The sequence below is a fragment of the Triticum urartu genome, chromosome 3 (assembly GCF_003073215.2).
Source record: "Triticum urartu cultivar G1812 chromosome 3, Tu2.1, whole genome shotgun sequence".
Classification (NCBI taxonomy): Eukaryota; Viridiplantae; Streptophyta; class Magnoliopsida; order Poales; family Poaceae; genus Triticum; species Triticum urartu.
Window position 1 is genome coordinate 700576692 of NC_053024.1, and position 8641 is coordinate 700585332.

At 43.4% G+C, this 8641-nt stretch overlaps 1 long non-coding RNA gene across 1 annotated transcript; it reads left to right on the top strand.

Annotated features, from left to right (window-relative positions):
• Positions 1-6877: 6877 nt before the first annotated feature.
• Positions 6878-7632, top strand: LOC125549270. Its single transcript, XR_007301296.1, has 3 exons — positions 6878-7187; positions 7347-7406; positions 7508-7632. It is a non-coding gene; the product is annotated as an uncharacterized LOC125549270 (long non-coding RNA).
• The last annotated feature ends 1009 nt before the right edge of the window (positions 7633-8641 follow it).

Consider the following 8641-nt stretch of genomic DNA (forward strand, 5'->3'; position numbering starts at 1 on the left):
GACGAGATCGGATTCACACCGGAGTGTTCCTCCACACCGTCTACGGTATCAACCATACTCTTCGGACGGTAAAGTCCTTAGTAAAGGGACGAGGCTCTGATACCAATTGAAAGGGTCGATATGGTTGACTAGAGGGGGGTGAATAGGCAACTAACAATTTTTAGCTTTTCTTTACCAAATTAAACTTTGCATCAAGGTAGGTTGTCTAGAAGTGCAACTAGGTGAGCAACCTATATGATGCAACAACAACAAGCACACGAGCAAGCACGTGAAGTAACACTAATAAGCTTGCACAAGTAAAGGTACGAGATAACCAAGGATGGAGCCGGTGAAGACGAGGATGTGTTACCGAAGTTCCTTCCTTTTGAGGGGAAGTACGTCTCTGTTGGAGCGGTGTGGATGCACAATGCTCCCCAAGAAGCCACTAGGGCCACCGTATTCTCCTCACGCTCTCACACAATGCGAGATGCCGTGATTCCACTATTGGTGCCCTTGGAGGCGGCGACCGGACCTTTACAAACAAGGTTGGGGCAATCTCCACAACTTAATCGAAGGCTCCCAACAACACCATGAAGCTTCACCACACTGGACTATGGCTCCATGGTGACCTCACCCGTCTAGGGTGCTCAAACACCCAAGAGTAACAAGATCCGCTAGGGATAGGTGGGGGAATCAAATTTCTCTTGGTAGAAGTGTAGATCGGGGCCTTCTCAACCACTCCCGAGCAAATCAACAAGTTTGATTGGCTAGGGAGAGAGATCGGGAGAAAATGGAGCTTGGAGCATTAATGGAGAGCTTATGGGGGAAGAGGTAAGTCAACGAGGAAGAAGGGGACCCCCTTTTATACTAAAGGACCCCATCCAACCGTTACCCCCAAAACAGCCCCGCAGAGGGCGGTACTACCGCAGGGGGCAGCGGTACTATCGCTGGACCCAGCGGTACTACCGCTCCCCCTTGTGGTACTACCGCCCAGCCTGGGAGGGCTTGAAGATAGAGTAGGGACCGTGTCCAGCGCGGTACTGCCGCAGTGGTAGGGCGGTACTACCGCTCTTGAGCGGTACTACCGCATCTACTACCGCTGCAAGTGCCGCTCAACCCGACACGAGATGCGCCCCCCTCGAGTCGAGGCGGTAGTGGCCCGGTACCGCAGCGGTACTGCCGCTGAGGACCCTCAAGCGGTACTACCGTTGGGCACCGCGGTACTATCGCTGGGGCCAAAGACTGCCCATTCAGCAGGGAATCAAACCTCCAACGAAGCGGGAAGGCTCAGAGGGTGAGAAACGGAAGTGTACGTGATGATTCTACCCTAGTCGTACCAAAGCGAACCCCCTCTTGATAGTACGGTGACTCCTACGAAACTAGTCCACCAAACAAGAAACGAACGAGCTACACCGTCTTGAATAACACTCTGAGGGGAAAGAAATCGTCTCGTGCCAAAGGATGAATCTCTGAAATGCTCGAAGCACACGGTTAGTCCGCAAACTTGTTGTCATCAATCACCAAAACTGCATCGAGAGAGATATGCGTTAACAACGTCATCGAGGTGAACGTGTGTAGAACTCGGAGGTGCCGTACGTTCGGTGCTTGATCGGTCGAAACGAGAAGAAGTTCGACTACATCAACCGCGTTGTCAAACGCTTCCTCTTTCGGTCTACGAGGGTATGTGGACACACTCTCCCCCTCTCATTGCTATGCGTCTCCTAGATAGATCTTGCGTGAGCGTAGGAAATTTTTTGAAATTGCATGCTACATTTCCCAACAACACGTTGATTTCTTCAATTCTCTGCGCAACAATCAACACTGGATCACAATCACACTATTGTCGTTACAGGGTTGGGCTTATTTCTTTGGTTCAAAGAGAGGCCCTCAAAAGACTTGTACCAAACTAAAGGAAGTTCTAAATGCTGCTCTACTCATGTATAAGAATAGCAGGAAAAAAATATGACACAACATTCGGAATTCAAGTTCATCAGCAGCTATTATTGCTACCAAGAACCAAATGTCCAAACCTCCCAAAGGTTTGTCTACTATGTCATGACCCTCATGGACGACTTTTTACGCTCAACCTAATTTGTGAAGAATCATCACCAAATCACCCAGTGGTTTGAGGAGAAAGAGAGTGACATGTAGATAGGGGATTCTCAAGAGAGCGTGAGCGCCTCCGGAAGGTGTCGGCAAGGATCATCAATGGGGAGGTTGTCAGGACGGGAAGTTCCACTTTAAGCCATAGCTACACGACGGACGACAACCCCAACTACAAAGCCGAACAATCGAAGGACGTGGATGACTTGTTCTCGCCGATTACCAACGTACCAAGTTGGTATATAGACTCCTTTAAACAACTTGTCGAAATATTAATTGTGTGATAAGACATGTTTGTTGCCCTGCACTTCTTACTCTGTTTGCTGCACTAATGCTCTTAATTATTGTGACCACATTGTAATGTGTTGTATGCGTGTGGATGAATGTTTGAATGTTGAGACAATATTTTATATATGTAATGCAACGTGTTAATCATGTGCAAAATGTTGCAATCACGTGATAAAATGCTTACAACGTTTCTCCTATAGGGTTGGATTGCTACCAGCAGCAGGTGTCAAAAAGGGCTAGCCAGTGCTACCCCACACGACTGTGGTGGGTGTAGACGAAGGCCCGGCATTGCTATTCCCGGCGATTGAATCTAAAGGATCTACTGCTGGATAAATACCCTTGGAAGCTAATCCTATGGAAAGTATGACAATAGCATCCAAATGTGCAAATGTTGTGGCAGGGGTATGGTCGATCAAATCGTCTGCGGGTACATAAACTGCTTCAATCGAAGTTATACATCCCTTCTTAGTAGAAGCAAGGCGGGCACAAAGCACACCCCGCCACTAAAAATGTTCTACTAATGGTGGGCGACCCGGTCGCCACTGTTGACATGTTAGTAGCGGCGGGCGCTCCTGATAGCCTCGCCCGTCAATGATGGACTTTTTACGCCCGTTACTACTGGATCTTCCTGTAGTAGTGCAACCTCGCATGGTTCATGCTCAATTTGCAACGTGTCATGGGTCAGCTGGGTATGATGTGGGGTGGTTAGTTAGCGAGAGCTAGAACGTGATTGAGTCGGGCTGGGAGCCCTACCACGCGTACGTTTGAGGTCTTTAGGATTATTATGGTTAAATTAGGTTATGTTTTGGATTTGCACAGGGGTACTATTCAAATCATTGGATTTGCACAGGGGAGGACTTTAACAAAAACATATTTCTACATAGAAAAAACTTTCTGTACACACACAAATACATATATAACATTCAGGGAAAATTTCATGACAATATACTTTCTTTGCGGAATATGACAATATACTTTCATACGTGGTGTACACAAAAAAAGAAATGCGTACATGTAAATGGGCCAATTTTTTTGGTTGTTGGCCCAGAATTTGTTTTCTTTATGCAGCTTGCAAATCATAATATTTTTGAACAAAATTTTACAGATCCATCATTTATTATGTAGAAGTTTTCACAGAAGTTTTTCCATTTTTTAAACTTGAAAATAGTATCATTTTTGAATCATTTGAAATAAAATCCCCCAATGTCACTCTCGGCCTCTAGTTGCTACATTCTCTCTCCTACTGCCCGGCGGCCAGGCATGTCCCCGGCCGGTCCACTGCACGAGAGGACCAAGTTCGGGCTAGTTCGGTCCAAAGTGCGGAGCGCTGGACCCAATCTGGCTGTAGATATCCTCCTGCTTGCTGCTCAAGTGGTCGCGGCGTCCGTTCGCGCTTCAGGCCCAGGACAGCAAGGCTGCTCTGTCGGTCCACTTCCGAGCAGCCCAGTGCAGCAGCAGCAGCAGCAGCAGCAGTCGATTTTGCAGCCAACGACTGCTGCACAGCAGTATGTCAGTACTCAGTGCTCAGTAGAAGCTTCAGCATGTTATGGAATATGTGGTGATAAACAAGAACTCGTTATCACAAATCCTTCGTTCGTGAGTGGACAAACAGCATCTCCAGTTGGACTGGATTATTTTGACGTCTAATATGTTTGTTCAAATCCATACAAAGCAGGGACGTCTCCTGAAATTTGTTGCCCCGGGGCGACAATCAAAATAGGACGCGAAAACTTCATATAGCAGAAGAACTAATAACATAACTAATGCACAGTGTGACTTCATCATGTAACTTTAAGTCCATCTATTCTGATTCCGGAAGATATGATGAAGATCAAGAAATAAACTTTTCCCGTTTTCATATACAAACGAAATTTAATGCTTTATTATTCAAATAGGAAATTGGAAAATCTACACAAAAACAAAATCAATGAGCGCCGCGCAGCACAGCACTTACATGGTGATTTTATAATGCTCCCCAAAGAGAAATCAAGTAATACTAATGACTTTGCCCTAAACCTAGCCCCGTTCGGCCATTCCCATCAAATCAAATGAGAACATATGAATCCATTACCTAGCAGTGGAGCAATCGGGGTGAGGGCACACATGGTCGGCTCGTGGTGGGTGATCGGCAGAAGTGGTCGACCATGGAGACGATCTGATGTCGTAGTTTCACGTGCGATTGGGCAATTGACGGATGGGGAATTGATGTTAGGGTCTTGTTAACGATCAATGGAATAGAGAAGCCGAGCAAGGCAGAAAAAATTGATCGGTTGACTTAAAGCAGTCAATAGAGGCCGAAATTTTGTGGCCTTGTGCGGTCACCCAACTCGGCCCCGCCATCGATGAGCCTACTTACAAGAATTTACACCTAGGTCATAATAGTTTCGTAGATATGATAGATATAAACATAGCACAACCAAATGTGACATTGCATATACTACATACTAAACATACAAAAATACTACAAAAAAAAACTAAAAACTACCCTTGCTCCCTGTCGAAGCAAAACTAGATGACCCCCCTAGAATATGATTTCAAGTTCATGCACTTTTTAAAATCCATAAATATATTTTTAAGATTAATTATTTTTTCAAAATTCATGGACACTTATGAAATTTCAAATTCACAAGAATTTTTAAAACACCCAGAGTATTTTTCGATTTCACCAACTTTTCCAAACAAAAGAAGGCAAAACCCGATACATGTTTTCTCCATCCAACAACAGTGGAACGAGAGAAAAAAAAACACCCGAATCGACCAGGGAACAGCTTGTGAGCTCACAATGAGGTCTAGCTTTTTTTTTTTTGCGTAACACAATGAGGTCTAGCTAGCAGGAGACTGATGGATCACGGCCGCTGTACGATTCGGTGCTTAAGGCAATGAATATGACTGTGTTTTCTATTTGACGCTCGTTGCGTCTAGGCAGGCAAACGCACAAGGCAGCAGCATGTAGCGAGTGATTTGGGCTGCTGGAAAAACAGATTTTGGGAACCTTCTCCATAGTTTTGGTTTTGCTTTCTTGTTAATCGTTTATAGGTTTTTTCGAAAAAAAAATCTATTTTTTGTGAATGTAGAATTTCATTTGAATTTTCATAAAACATTCGATTTTCTCAAATATGTTAAAAAAATCAAAAAATGATTAAAATTTTAGAAAATATCCGGCTTTCCAAAAAAGTTCAAATATTTTAAAAAGATTTCATTCCAAAACAATGTTCACGTTACAAAAAAACTTTCCATTTTTAAAAAAGGTTCTAAGATTTTCAATAAAATTTTCCACTTTTGCAAGTATTTTTTCTATATTTTTCTGAAAGCTGAACGAAACATAAACTAGAAAAAAATTGGCGGCACAGTAGCTCGCTACAGGTTCTTAGTGGGCCGGCCCATTGGGAGGGTGCCCTGTCCGTGACACAAGAAGCGTCAAAAGGGGAGCTCCTAGTCGGCGCTGTAAGCGTCGGTTGGCGCTAAGAGCATCTCAAGCAGACCCCTTAAAACGCACGAAACTGTAAAATAACTGTTGGTTTATAGTTTTAGGCGGAAAAAGTGATCCGAATAGAATCCGTAAACGATTCTGACCTATGAAATTTTTTAAGGAGCGCGGTAAAAAACTCCTCTCAATCTGTGTTTTTGCGTCCGCTTCTACAGTGCCTTGTATGTTGTATCGGGATAAATAATTGGCGGGAGCTCAACTGCCAGGAAAACATCCGTGTCTGCCATTCGCGTCCGTCGTCTGAGCCACCGACAGAGGAGCTGGCTAGCTCCTAGAGTTGGCTAACTCGACGGAGGAGCTAGCTAGCTACTCCCTTCTTTCATTTATATAGAGTCTAATATGTTTTCTGAAACTAAGTTTAACCATATGTTAGAGCAATAATATATAGCATATAAGTTACACAAAACACGCCATCAAATTCGTAAGTGAAATGAGCCTGTAATGATATAATTTTCACATTATGCATCTCATATATTATTAATTTTATGAAATAGTCAAAGGTAACCTTCAAAAATAAACTAGGCCCTATATATATATATATATATATGTGGAAGGTGGGAGTAGCTAGCTCCTCGATTTGGGTGCGCTCCGTATTTGGCTGTCGTCGGCTCCGTATTTGGCCGCTTTTGTGCGCTGTCTGCCAACTTTGTAGGAGACCATGGACACAGGCGAAAGGAAGAAGATGTGGGAAAAAATATGCAAATGTTTGGTTTTACTATTTAAGTTTGAGGGGTGTGCTCCGCCGCAGCTTAAATTGACCCTTAAAACATTGGCGGAGGGCTCCGGTGGGCAGGATATGGCAGCCGCCATACCTTGATTTCGGGCAAAAAAAATTTAATACGTATGCATCTAATCTACGGATCTACCGATCGGCAAACTCTCGACTCGTTCGACTGCAGTGCCGGTACAGAGCCTAATGGGCCGACGCATCCAGGCTGTTGGGCCAGTAGCGGTGCCCCGTGGAGATCGACCACGGACAGGATCGATTCGATCGAGCGCCCACGAACATGAGGCAAAAAAAAAAACGGCACACACGCACCTCTCCAGACGCGACGCAACCCAAAGCTAGCGCGGCGGCGGCGGCTGGCCAGGTCGCGAGGACCAGGCGGGCGACCGACGACGGCGGCAGGCTGGGGGCTTAGAAGGCTGCGGCAGCAAGCTTCAGCGGTGGCTCCAGCGGCGCTCCAGCAAAGGCAGCAAGCGACGTCTTCAGCGGCGGCAGCAACAGATGGCTCCAGTGGCGGTAGCAAGCTCCATTGGGATTTTCCTAGCAATTCCTTGGTAGTTCCTCAGGGTCCGTACCAGAGACTAGTTGCAGCCACTTTGTTAGGTATTTCCGATTTTTCTTCTGTCAATTCTCGAGGATCTGAAATTTCGAACCAACTGCAGTAATTCTGAATATAACGGTGTACTGTACGAACAAGTTTTTGAATTTAGATGATTATACGTATAAGCTAATAAGATGCCCAGCCGGTGCCATTATGTCCAGATTACTAGAAGATGGATAGAAAGGGGAATGGACTAGTAAATCCAAAGAAAAGGGGAAGAGGTAATTTCTCTTTGTCCTGAAATTTTATAGCAATTTTGAACAGCAACTTCAAGCCTTAAATTCGAGTAGATTGTAGTGATATATTAATGTTGTGATTGCAGATTTGAAGAAGTATTTTGAAGTATTTGGTAGTGACAAATCCAAGCATCTGTGGAAGTGTCAATATTTCGGCACATGCCATTGAAAGCTTCATTATCGATATATTTTAGGTTATTTTCCTATTAAAATATGACTACATATTCATTGTATTTAGCTTTTCGTTTGTAATTTGTCTTAACTCTTTCGATTTGCATCAAAAGAATTATTTCCTTAAGACTTCGCCACACCTTCAATTTTTTTCGTCCTCGCCTCTGCCTTAAAACATGTTTCCGCGAACTGAAAAGCGCATTTTCAGTTCCATGGTTTAAGAGTTCTGCTAGAGATGTTCTAAAAAAAATTGGTATATAGACAAGAACTTGGATTCGAAACCTTCACTGAAGGTATAACAACCTAACGCTAGAACCACCAGACCAGGATGCCATGCTTATCAACTATAAAAAATGAGATGTATTTGACCGTTTCGTTTCTGTAGAGATATATTATATATCTAGAATTAATTATTTTAAAAAGAAATTCACAAAAAAGGGAATTATGAAAAAAGGTTCGAAAATTAGAAAAAAATTGTGAAAAATGGAAAGGATTCATCAGTATCGAAAAAATGTTCATCCATTTTGAAAAAAGTTCATCGAATTTGTAAAAAGTTCAATTTTTTATGAAAAAAAGATAACTAATTTTTTTCTTAAAATAAAGGTTTTCAAAAAACTGTTTATCGGTTTTGAAAAAACTTCATTGAATTAGGAAAAAAGTTCACCGAATTTTAGAAAAGTTCATTAATTTTGAAAAAAAAAGTCTATCAAATTTTAAAAAGTTGATCAATTTTCAAAAAAGTTTTTCAACTCACCAAACCTGTAAGAAGGAAAAAACAAAAAAAGCAGGAAAAGGAACGAATAAAAGAGGAGAAAGGATAAAGGCTACCACATCCCAGTCGTTGGGGTGGTGGTTTTCCTGGTTACGTGTATGCGGGAGGTGGCTGGTTTGATCTACAATTGGCGCCCTTCTTGGGAACTAAGACATAGAAATAAAAAAAATTCAATAATGGTCTGAGCCCAGTTAACCCGGCTGCAGCCGCCGGTTTGCGCTATGTCTCGCCTTCAGCGAGAGCGAGCTGGGCCGGCCCATGAGTGCAGAAGAGTACA